The sequence below is a fragment of the Ambystoma mexicanum genome, chromosome 8 (genome assembly GCF_040938575.1).
Source record: "Ambystoma mexicanum isolate Mex_15411 chromosome 8, UKY_AmexF1_1, whole genome shotgun sequence".
Classification (NCBI taxonomy): Eukaryota; Metazoa; Chordata; class Amphibia; order Caudata; family Ambystomatidae; genus Ambystoma; species Ambystoma mexicanum.
In genome coordinates this window covers 1,312,864,686-1,312,877,411 of record NC_090929.1, presented here as the reverse complement: position 1 = coordinate 1,312,877,411, position 12,726 = coordinate 1,312,864,686, and the positions used below count along the sequence as shown (strand labels likewise).

Sequence of the window (12,726 nt, the reverse complement as noted above, 5' to 3'; positions counted from 1 at the left end):
TAGACTCCAGATGTGCTTCGCTCTAGTTAGTTTTAATTGTTTACATGTTCCAGATTTATGAGCTGCATGGTCACCGGTTTGTAGAAGTGCTGCCCCCACCTCTCATTTGGATTGCAATTTGTTTGTACCTGGATACCTTGCGCTTTGTAGAGTCGATAGCTACACACTTGGTTAATACAGTGGGGTTTATTATGTATCAAAAGTGGTCAGCCGACAGGTGTTTCGACCCCTTAGGGTCCTTATCAAGGCTGGTTTATATACAGATAGGTGTATTGGTGAGTACATGATACATAGTGAAAAAGATAAAGGTGAACATGATTATAATACATTTGTTTGTATATGCAAAATGCAAGTGATAATAGTGAACATGATTATTTTTTTTAAAAACGTTCTTTATTGATTGATTTACGTCTCAAGACATTCAAAAATACATTATTGTAATGAGGTTCAGCAACAGAAGCTCGGTATAGGAAAAGTACCAACAAATAAGCAGCAGGATTCCCCTGATATTGCATAATATGCGAGGCAGGGCTTATTCATAGGTCACAAGTTGGCGTGATGGTTTATACTTCAGCTAGGCTTGGATACACATCTATTGCCTACGGTGCAGATGATGGCTCCCCAGATTCCAACTCTGGCCATTGAGTCAGTAGGTAGGACGCAAACAGACCCCAAATGTTCTAAGGCCTGTTCTGCTGACTGCACAGAAAACCATATTCTTTATCGGTGTGACTAAACCAATTCAAATACTTGAGCCATGTCCGTATTCCGGGAGGGGTTGAGCCAGTCCATCTCATCAAAATACATCTCCTTGCAACATCATACATGTTGTGAGCAGCTTTCAGTTTTGTTTTGGAATCCTAGGGAGCCAGCCAAAAATACAACACAATAATTTCCAGGGTACTTCAAGCCTCAGCCTGTTGGAGACTGCCTCCACCACCCCTTCCCAGAAATCCTGCAGGTTAGGGCACATCCACAACATATGAATAAAGTCAGCTGATTACATATCACATCTCGGACAGACGCCCGCCCTGGTGCGATTAAACAGATCGAGGCGAGCAGGGGCTAGGTACGCTCTGTGTAGGGTTTTGAATTGAATCAATTGTAAACGTGTATTGAATGCGTGCATTCGCAGAGCATTGCCCATTGTTTAGCTGTGAAGGGAACCCCAGCATCCTTCTTCCACCGACGTATACACTTGAGGGTCTCGCGGGGGAGTCGTGTTGGATTAGCCCATACAATGCAGAAACCACCCGCCTCGTAGACGGGGAGCCCAATAGGTATTTCAGCATCGGGAGTGCAGGTGGCATATTAGGGAATGACAGGGCCCACTCTCTAAAGGCGGCCCGGATTCTGAAGTACTGCAGTCTGAGTTGTAACTCCATGCCCATCTTTGCAGAAAATTGCTCCTGTGATACAAATGTTCCACCAGGGTATAAATCAGCCATGCGCTCCATCCCCACTCCTCGCCACTCCTACGGCTTCAACACATGTTGGTGGTAAGCACTCAATATGCCATATTTGAAGGCCGGGTCAAAGGGGATATCGACCCGCACCTGCTTCAAGACCCTGTTCAATGCATGTACTGGCCACGCCACTGGGTCGAATTTGGATTTATCCGACATTCTCCTTGATACAAGGAACCCTTGCAGTTTGAAAGGTCGCACCAAGCACCATAGTTGTGTTGCAAGGACATATAACTCCACATCTGGTGCACCAAAACCACCACGTTCCCAGGGGAAAACCAGAGTATCCCAACTAACTCGAGGGGCCCATGGGTGCCATGCTAATTTAACCAACTGGGCCTTTAACTCAACGAATTAACTAACTCCTGGCCACACAGGGATGTTTTAAAAATTGTAAAGCAGTTTGGGGGACCACCACCATTTTGTCGATCGCTATCCGATCCAGCAGTGAGAGGGGGGAGTCTACACCACCCCTCTACACAATACCTTATGTTGTTATCCACCAATAATGTTAGGGCATCTCTACTTACCCGCACCCCTAGGTATGTCACTGACTTTTGCTCCCATCTGTAAAATTCAGTATCGAGGGGGGGGGGGGGGGCTTAACTGTAGACTCATTTAATGGGAATAGGATCGACTTTGACCAGTTTATTCTGAGGCCGAGCGACCTCCGCTATCTCCTGCGACATCGGTTGCAGGTTAGTCACAGGGTCATTAAGTATAGGATTGCATCGTCTCCATACAGCGATACCAATTCCCTAGCCCCCGAAATATACATAGCCGGGCTGCCAGTTGCTCAATCGCGATCGCAAAGAGCAGTGGCGAGAGCGGACAGCCCTGGCTGGTTCCGCAACCCAGGCAACAGGCCCTGGATCGCTTGCCAGCTAGCCCTATTCGAACGTTCGATCCAGCGTACAGCAGCTGCACCGCCATCAGGTAGTACTCCGGGATGCCCACCTGTCATAGTACCTGAAACAGGTAGCTCCACTCGACTGAGTCAAATGCTTTCTCCATGTCAGGAAGCGCTGCCATTGCCTGCACTTTGGGGTCGATCTGAGCCAGGTTTGCGAATGCCTGTGCAGGTTCAGTGAGTTCGATCTCTCCAAGATGAAGCATGACTGGTCCGCATGGACAATGGTTGAATTTGTGCAGTATCCGACACTATCCGCAGCTGTAGATCTCCTCACAGCCACGAGGATGGCCCGACCTAAGATGACGGCCTGTCCATGAGCGTCCTTTGCTACCAAGCGACCGTGATCACCAGCGATTGGCTGAACTGCGCTAATATCATAGGCTGCTCACAACCGGAATGCGAGAGCCGGCGCACCCCTAAGGACGGCCACCATAAGGCAAACTTCTGTCTGCACCTGTCAGCGCCTATGGAGCCTGGAGGCCAGGTATGCTGCCCCTTCATCTTATATCCAAACTAAGGTAAATGCTTTCATAGCATGATCTACAGAGTATTTGTCAGAGTCCCACTGTTACCTGCGCACAGACCTGAGCCACCATGCTTACCGCCACCTGAAATATAGACGTGGTCTATCCGAACTATTGCTTCTACAAGGACATAATGCTGCCCACGAACTGACCACCCCTACCTTACCTACTCGCCGGCCACAGCTTTACATTGCATGGGTAAATACCCTGCACAGCTCACAGAAAAACATTTCTTCACATCAGCCCCTCACCGATCCCCTAGTCCATTCCTAACTCCTAGCGAGACTTATTTATCTAGACATACTTTTAACTTCAATTTGCTGTCGTAACCTGTACAATTTATACGCATATTGCCTTGCTCAACTGTCCTGCCAACTTTCATGACTTGTTGCTTAATTTAAATTAGCATACTCCTATGATCTGTTGTTCATACAGTGCCAGTCTATTTCCATTACACCGTTCTCATGTTATAGGATGGGCTAATGTGATGCGATCTAATCAATATATCCTACCTCCACTTCTCTCGTGTACTGGGCCCAGCCTACTCTAATGTATCTCCCTCATTCTTAATTAGCTTACTTGTTAGTTAAGCATTTATTCAGTCAACTCATGTATAGCCCCTTATTGTTTAAACTACTGCATACAATTGCTGTGTATCCCCTTGTATAGTAGCAAAGTGTCTACCAGCATTTGACATTGTACTATAAGCCTTATTTTACTACTGTGCCACTACAAAATGTATGATGTAAAGCTCCTTCTACTTTCTGTAACATTATTTACTGTTCGAGCATGTACATATAAGACTTGCAGAGTCCTGCTCGTCTTGCCACTGCCCAGTTCACATGACAACAATGACCCAGTTTACCCAGACATACAGCCAACCACCCACCTACATTAATAATGGGGCAAGACTCCACCAGCCTTCCTTTTATATCACACAACCATAAAACACGACTGACAGAAACTTAAAACTGCGCTATAGACTAACCAAACTATTCGAAACGCTAGCCAGAACACTCCCCTCTACTAATGACAGAAAGATTACGCCACCTAATAAAATAGCTAACATTAGGACTATAAGACCATACAGCCCTCTCAAAGAATCGGTAACTTCTAAGACTAAGATTACCTCACCAGAAGTTCCTAACACCTCATCACCGACTAATTCCGACCTCAAGGCTGCCCTAATTAATGCCAGATCGATGGTAGCACATGCTACGGAGATAGCCGACCTTATTCAAAATGACAACCTTGATTTTATGGCTATCTCAGCTTCTTGGTAACACAATGCAGCAGGTCCTGTGCTTATGTTAGTCATACCAAATGGTTACACTATTCTTAGATCTGACAGAAATGAAGCACGCGGAGGTGGCAAAGCCCTCATTGCTAAAGCAAACCTCTCTATTAGGCTAGCTCCCTCCTCTGACATCACATCTTGTGAAAGCCTCCCAGCTAAATTGCGCTTTACTAATTCTCAGACTCTCACCACCCATCTGCTCTACCGACCTCCAGGCCCTATGGGTACCTTTGAGGAAGATCTAACTAACATCTTGTTGAACAATCTAAAAAGTTCCTCCCAAGCCATTTTACTAGGGGACCTCAATTTAGGCTTTAACAATCCCAAAGACATCCATGCTACCAGCACGGCTAATATTCTGACTGAACTTGGCTTCACCCAAAGAGTACTTCATTCTACCCACAATAAAGGTAGGATACTGGACTGCATGGCAGATTATAACTGCAACGCCTCTATCCTGTCAATTTCCCATCAGATTTGGACCGGCCATTACCTGGTGGCATTCTCTCTAGTGACCAAAAGACTGACACCTACTCATACTGAAATGACACCGCCCATTCCCACAAGAAATAAAAAGAACATTACTCCTCTTATTCTCCCTAAACTTAACTCTCTGCCAGACACCCTGGCCCCAGAATCCTTGGTGAACGAGTACAATAAAATGATGTCGACATCCCTCGACTTAATCGCGCCTTTGAAATTGAGACAAGGTAAGCTCAAAGCCCACCTCAACTCGTGGTTTACACCACATTTAAAAACTTTACGTACTAAAAAAAGACAAGTCGAGGTATCGTGGTGAAAATAAAACTAATCTCGAAACATAACTGCCCTCTACAAAAATGAAATAATACAGGCTAAACGGGATACTTATAATACCAGAATTTCCCAAGCAAAGCCTAGCACAAAAGAACTTTTCATCATCCTTAAGGAATTAGAAACCCCCACTCCTGTACCTGCCAACTGTGTAAAAGACAATTCTTGGTGTACCAACATACAACAAACATTGGCCAATAAAGTCTCGACTCTACAAGTCAAAATTGCCAAGAAAAAAACCATCTCTTAATTCTATCGCTTCCGATAGCAACTCCTCTTCCACCTCAACCTACAAAAAATCTCCATACCATATGCGATTCAAGTTCTACAAAGTCTCTATCATTGAGACTGGAAAAACTATTTTATCACTCAAACCTTCGAACTGCAAGGCAGACCAATGCCCAGCCCAATTTAAAAAAGGATGCAGCCAGAAACTTAGCCCCCTTTATCACCAAACTTATTAATGCATCATTCGCTATATCCACTAATTACCGCCCAATCACTACAGTGCCATTCCTTCTAAAAATTATAGACAACATGGCATACTCACAAATACAAAACTACCTGGAGACACACCATTTGCTAGGAGCTCGTCAGTCTGGCTTTCGCCCTCAGCGCGGGACGGAAATAGCCTTAATTGACCTAAAGGCCCAAATTGACAAGCTCAGGGACCTGGGAAAGCCAGCACTACTCCTCCTATTGGACCTATCAGCGGCTTTCGACCTTGTGGACCACAAGGTCCTCTGTAGTCACCTGGTCTCGGCTGCCCATTTCTCTGACGAAGCTGTGGTGTGGATCCAATCCTTTCTCAATAATAGGACTATGAGAGTCTTTTCCCCTACAGCTGCTGCTTATCTCATCCCCATCACTTGTGGAGTGCCCCAAGGCTCATATGTTTCTCCCACATTATACAACATTTTCACGAAGCCCCTTTTCGATGACCTGGACCATCTTGGTATCACCTACACCAACTATGCAGATGATACACAGATTCTCCTACCACTTACTGGGGATTATGAAAAGGATTTGGCCTTGATGAACAGTGTATATCTCATTATTTAGGCCTGGATGGCCACTCTTGGACTATGCCTGAATGATGACAAGACAGAGATTATCATCTTGGGCACCACCTCCACCCTTAAGAAACTGGGAAATAGATACTCATCTTTCAACATAGATAACAACCTTGTCACTACTGCCAACGAGGTGAAAACCTTGGGGGTCCACCTGGACTCTACCCTCTCATTCAATAAGAAAGTCAATGTGATGGCATCCTCTACCGCAGATACTTGCAAATTAATTAGAGTAGTTAAACCCTTCCTTTCCAACTACAGCTGTATCACCTTGGCAAGAGCGCTCATCCTGTCGAAACTGGATTAATGTAACGCTTTTCACATTGGAGCAAACAAAGCAACTATCAAAAGAATCCAGTTGCTACAGAATAACGCCTTGAGAGCAGCTCTTGGAATTTCCAGAAGAGAACACATATCTGAAACTAGAAAACTAAATAACTGGCTCTCTACTCATGAAAAAAATCCAGCGAAAAGTTGCCGCACTGACCTTCAAATGTTTAAATAATGCCGCACCCTGCTATCCCGCAGAGAGATTCTCCAAAACGATCCCCATCAGACACACTAGATCATCCAGTACTAATAGCCTTCTAGCCCCAAGATTCAAACTTTCCAGAGTAGGGGGACTTTGCTTTCAGGTCAAAGCTGCCTCACTCTGGAATTCATTACCTCCACTTCTCAGAGAGGATGAAACATATTCTAAATTCCGCCAGAATATGATAGCATGGCTCAAGGATTCAGATAAATAATGCCTTGCCTTGATTCCCCCCATGTGTGATTAATCATGAACCAATTCTGTATATGTGTATATGATCTCTTTTACTTTGTAACCAACTTGTAATCGTAATTGCATGTTATTTTGACACTCCAGCCTTATGTAATCTCTTCTGTACTATACTATGACACATTAATACTGTTATGTTACCAATATGTAAGCTCGACGATACAAGAATACTGTGCAACTAAGCTGTAAGTTTCCTTTTGCAATGCGCCCTGATACCTGAAGGTCTGGTGCGCAATACAAGTAATAAACAAACAAGACGTACGGGAGCAATCGGTCTGCCAATACCTTAGCAAATATTTTAGTATCTAGATTCAGTAGGGAGATAGGGCGATATGAGGAACAGTCCAGGGGATCCTTCTCAGGTTTCAGGATCAGAGTGATCACAGCCTCTCGTATAGTTGGGGGGAGCTGACCCACCTTCATCCCCTCCTCCCACATCGACAGCAGATGTTGAACTACCTCTGGGCCAAGAATTTAGCCGTTATTTCATCCGTGCCGGGCGATTTTTGGCAGATGGCAGGGCACTTATTGCAAGCAAAATACGGTTACGCCTAATAGGCTCGGCCAGTGCTTTAATTGCCTCCTGCTGTAACACAGGCAGAGACGCCTCGCTCACATATCGTACTAGCTCTTCTGCCGATATTGACCCCATAGATGCATATAGACGTTCATAGTATTGGCAAAGGCGTCCAGTATGGCATCTGACTTTACAACCATGTCACCACCCTCAGTCCTCACGGCGGCAATATCTATGGCCCCCTTTTCACGTCTGATCATTGCTGCTAACAGTCTAACCGGGCTGCCCTCCTCCCCATATAGACGAGCCAATGCCGGACACACAAGATATTTAACCTCGCGTTCGGTCAGGTTATTAAAGTGGTCTAATCTGTCCCTCAAGTCGGCCCAGCAATCAGCATCTTCCCTTTCCTCAACCCTACTCTCGTGGCTCTTTATTTCCAGCTCTGTTTCGGTTAGTTGCAGGGGTATCGTCTTCAACATTCCCAGTTCCAGAGACAGAGCACCCCCCTTCTCTCCCCCCCTCGCAGGACCACCTTGAATGCCTCCTGGAAACAGATGCCAAGTTCTCCTGGAAGTATGACTTGACAAGCCTGAGCCCTTCACTCTCTGAATACTATGTCCGATAAGGCTGTGGCTTTGAATCTCGGGAGTCTAGTGACCAGGGGACAGGCAAGTGGTCAGATAGTGTTTTAGGGAAAAGGATAAAGTCGATTGTTCTACGTACAAGAGGCGGGCTCGCTAGGACATAATCTATAGGCAAGAAGGTGTTGTGTACTGTTGAATAGAACAAACATTCCCTACCCTCTGGCCGGAGTAACCTCCATACATGCCCCAACTCCAGCTCCACCATGCACCTCTGCACCGTTTTCGCTGCTCAAGTCTGCTGGCGAGTGCTCCCAGCTGATATATCTCTCACTGGGTCGAGTGTGATATTGAGATCTCCCTCCCACACGATGTTGATGTGCAGGTTCTTAAGGTATCTGGATAGTAATGACTCAAAGAAAGAGTGGTCATCCACATTAGGGCCATAGATGTGGACAGCGTCTCTAGGAAAGCCTGCACTGCTCCAGGATCAGTAAAGAAGTGAGCTTGGCCTCCATGCTGCAAATGCAGTTTGGACAGATATAGCATAGCATATTGTAATCTCCGGTCACGGAAGGTGCGTTTTGCTGCCAGGAAAGAGAGGCAAACCTTCTGGACTGATGGGGTGAAATCCGGGTAGAATGATGTTAGGGCCAATTCTCAGAAATGTGCCAATTTCCTCCACCTTAGAGACCCCCAGCAACTTTGCTGGATTTTGAGGACTTGATTTTTTTTTTACCCTGGAGAGAGTGAGACCCTTTTTCCCACTCCCTCATGTATTTTGATGTGATTTCTGAGCTTTATGTTTCTTTTGGTTGTGAAGTCTGACAAACTCCATAGGCATCATCTTTTACATTGTGTCACACAGCACCTTCAGTGCAGTGGCACAGGGAAGTCTGTTAGATTTCCCCAATGTGTAAATACCTTCTCTGGGATAAACTACTGTTTCCCAGAGCAGTAAAGTGAAATTGACTTTACTTACATTTGTAACTTTCTAGACCCAGCACACACTATCTTACAATAGGGTGCTGGAAGGTGGGGGGGGGTTACCTAGTATCCCCTTTGTCTAGCTTCGCATGTAACCATTTTATGTTACCCTTTCCTCACTGAATGGCTGGTGGCAGTGGTTTCGTTTTAACTACCGTGGTGTGCATTTACCGCGGGCTGCGTTTGCAGCTACAGTAAAGCACCAAAGGGTGCCATTTTTGTCAAAATGGCCCTAGTATTCTTTTTTCGTCATTTCTTTGTGGAAAGGTCCTTCTTGAGATTTACTCTGCGCGCCAAACCAGGTTTGGTCCCATTGTTTGCTTTGCCTTTGGCAGGATTCACGAGTGAAGCCACCTCTGGCTCCAGGGTGTCTGAGGTAGGCAGGAAGTGAGGGAGGTGCCCGAAACTCCCTGTGCTTAGTCTCCTAAGAGACCCAAATGCACTATGTAGTGATTGGCTGGCTTACTGTCCAGCAAGGACAGCCACCCTGCTGGGTGACTGACAGCTAGGCTGGAATGGGAGAGAACTGAATAAAAGGCGAGGCTTTTGGCTTGGAAGGCAGAGTCGACCACTGGACGAAAGAACCGAAGAAGAACTTGAAGAGGACACCTGCTGCAACTCCTAGACTGTTGGTTTGCCCGGGGAAGCCCTGTTGCTGTGCTGAAACTCGTATCGACAGAGAAGCCCCTGCAAGGATGACTTCTCCCCTTGAGTTGGTGGAACCAATCAACTCCAATGTAAGCCACCTGGACATCCTTTCTCGGAGCTGGTTGAATTTCTACAGAGTTGCTGCTGGAAACTATGTAGCCAGAGAGGGGAACACCAGATTGCGTGCGTTGCTTTTAAGCTGGCCTAGAGATTCAGGATGATCCTCCGGACTCCCAGGAAGCAGGACTGACTAAGCCTGAGCCCCCTCAAAATAGTGTGGTACCCCAAAAGCAAGGAAAGCCCATCTTGAAAAGCCTGGAACCACGGTGTGCTATTTGCGGTAGACACGAGGAGCTGAAACACTGAACTGATCCAAAAGTATTTGCCTGCTTAAGAATATTTGTGGTCTCTGGTTGGTCTAATAACCTTTTCCTTTTACCAATTTATAACAGTATTCTAAATGCAAACAGTAAGATATGAATGTCCCCAGCACCCTAGCTATTGGAGTCACCTGAGGGTGTAGGTTGTGTCTGTGAGCCATCCCAAAGGGGTCTTTACTAATTTAGAAACTAAGAGTGTACAGTATTGATGTGTATTTGTGTGTTATTATTATATCGCCCCCTTCTGAAGAATGCTTATTCTGACTGATAAATAAATAATTGTTTATTCAAGAAACCTTGAGTTTAAGTGTTTATTTGAATACTTGTCACTGTGAATCTCTGTGTAACTTCCCTGCAGCTCACATTAACCCCTCTTGAGATAAGCCTGGCTACTCAACACACTACCAAAATTGTGTAGTACAAGCTTATACCAAAGGTTGGGTTTCCTATACCTGTAGTCAGAATTGTTTGTAGTGTTCCCAGAGGGTACTGCATACAAACATTGCCTAACAAATGACAGTCAGGCTTTTTCATAGTTCAAGTCACCAAGTTCACAAGCTCTGCGAAGAATTGTGTCCCGGTCACTGTAGTTTAGTACGAAAGGTATTATCAGCCAGGCTCTGGCCCACCCTAGGGGTCACCTGTGACACACAATATGACCTCTCAATCAGGAATTGTGATGACAATGGTGGTGTCGGCAGCACTTCCTGTACACATTTTTCCATGAAAATCTCCATGTTTTGCTTGGGAGAGACTCTGGAAGCCCCACCACCAGGATATTATTCCTCTGGGACCTCGCCTCCATATCTTCATTCTTTTCCTTAATAGGGGGACTTCCTTCTGAAGCGAGCAAATCAGCTGTATTACGTCACCACTGGTATCCTCCAGGACTCCCACCCGGTGCTCTTTCTCGGATATTCACCCACTCATCTTCTCAATTTGTTCCTGCATGCGGTCGACCTTGTATGCCATTCCGTCAAGTTTCGCAATGATGGACGCGAACCCTGACTGCATTTTCGCCAGTACTAGGCCGAACTCCGACGCCATGGTGCCCCCAGTGGACTTTGAGGGAGCCTCCTACCGGCCAGATAGGCCTGACCTATCCAGGGTATCACGGATCTTAAAATAGGGTCCTCACGAGATCTCTTAGCAAAAGGATGCTCAGAAAGTGAGACAATCCTTTCAAGACGATCCATGCACCCTTCAGATTTTCTGGAGGAACCAGAAGGGCCTAAAGGTGGAAAAATGTTGTTTTCTTCCCTTTGGCATTGAAATTTGTCTCCAAGGGTGTTGGACAGAGGCTCCTGACTGTCCTTGTAGGCTTTGCGAGTATCGGGGCACCATGGCGTGTCTTTAGACTTGTCCGCGGCCTGCCCATGCGTTTCAACCGCATAGGTACCAGCCCAATTGCCGAAGTAATTCTCGCAATACTGTCTTAAATCGCTGCCGAATCAGCGTGAGTTAACAGGTTCAAAGGCTTATCAGAAGATTTACCGCCTATCGCGGCGTTGGAGGGCATAGCGGTAGATTTTTCGTCTGGAGGCCTAGTAGTAGGTTTTGGGCAGCGGATGCAGGGAGGGCTGCTGACCTACCCGATCAGAGGAATCCGCCTAAATTGTCAACGGCCCTGTTGGAGCTTTCACCAATTCATGACGGAACCGTCGAAACCAGTGGTGGGGTTGTGTGCTTAGTGTGTTGTGGTTATGTATGCCCCTGTCACCGGGTGTTGTCCCTGAAGCCAGACTTGCCACAGGCCTTGAAGGGTCAGGGACGGGGTCAGGGACGGGGGCGAGGCGGACCTAGAGGTGTCCGCCTCAAGGTCTATGACATCCGATACGGATGTTTGGTCATCGGAGGTGCCCCCGTCACTTTCGGCGGGTGTGGCGGTGGGGGAAGAGGGTTCAGCCAGCGACATACCGTACGCGGCCCACCGCTTTACACAGCGCTCCTTAAGGGTCTTAGGCCGAAGGAGCTTACAAGCTGCACAACGCTTCTCGTCGTGATCTAAGGTGAGACAAGAATTACACATTCTGTGCTCGTCTTTCCTTGTCTCATCTTTATCTGACCCTATACTTAGGGCAGAACCTAAATGGAGTCCTTTCCATAGCGAAAGGTAAACAAAGATGACCAGACCTAGATTGCAAAGCGGGGGAAAGAGGAAAGACATAACGAAAGATATGGCCACCCCGACCCCACTCCCCCTACTGTGTAGGCTGTCCAGAGGGCCCGGCCACATGGATGCCTCAGCCGCTGGATCTTAGGCGCCGAAATCCACTGCCGTAGACACTTCCCGCAGTCTTCGTCGAAGTTCTTAATCGCTGTCGAAGTGATTTATAAGGGATTAACCGACAAAGTCGCTATAGGGTGACCAGTTATCTGGTTGGAAAAAAACAATCTGAGGGACCTCGGCGCGTGAGGAATTTAGGGTACACTACACATCACGATAGGGAAAGTGTTACAGACACGCCTATGCCGACGTCCCCTTTTGGTCCCCGAAAGACAAGATGAAATACTCAGCGGTTACCACTGGATGATGGACCATATGCACAGCATGTGATTCTAAGCATATTAACAAGCATCAGAAATTGATTTATGGGAAAACATTGAATTTGTGATCTGTGTTCAGACCATTGGTTACACATCTGAATCGACAGATCATTTGGACTTCCTGCTGCCTGAGTTCTTGTTCCCTGAGTCCTGCTCCTGATGCCACCCACTGCAGTTTGGACGGATGTTCTTCTTG

General features: G+C 46.5%; 1 protein-coding gene across 2 annotated transcripts in view; it reads right to left on the bottom strand.

Annotated features, from left to right (window-relative positions):
- The window catches only part of BNIP3 (BCL2 interacting protein 3), a 409,172-nt gene that overhangs the window by 318,380 nt on the left and 78,066 nt on the right, over positions 1–12,726 (bottom strand). The window lies entirely within an intron of this gene.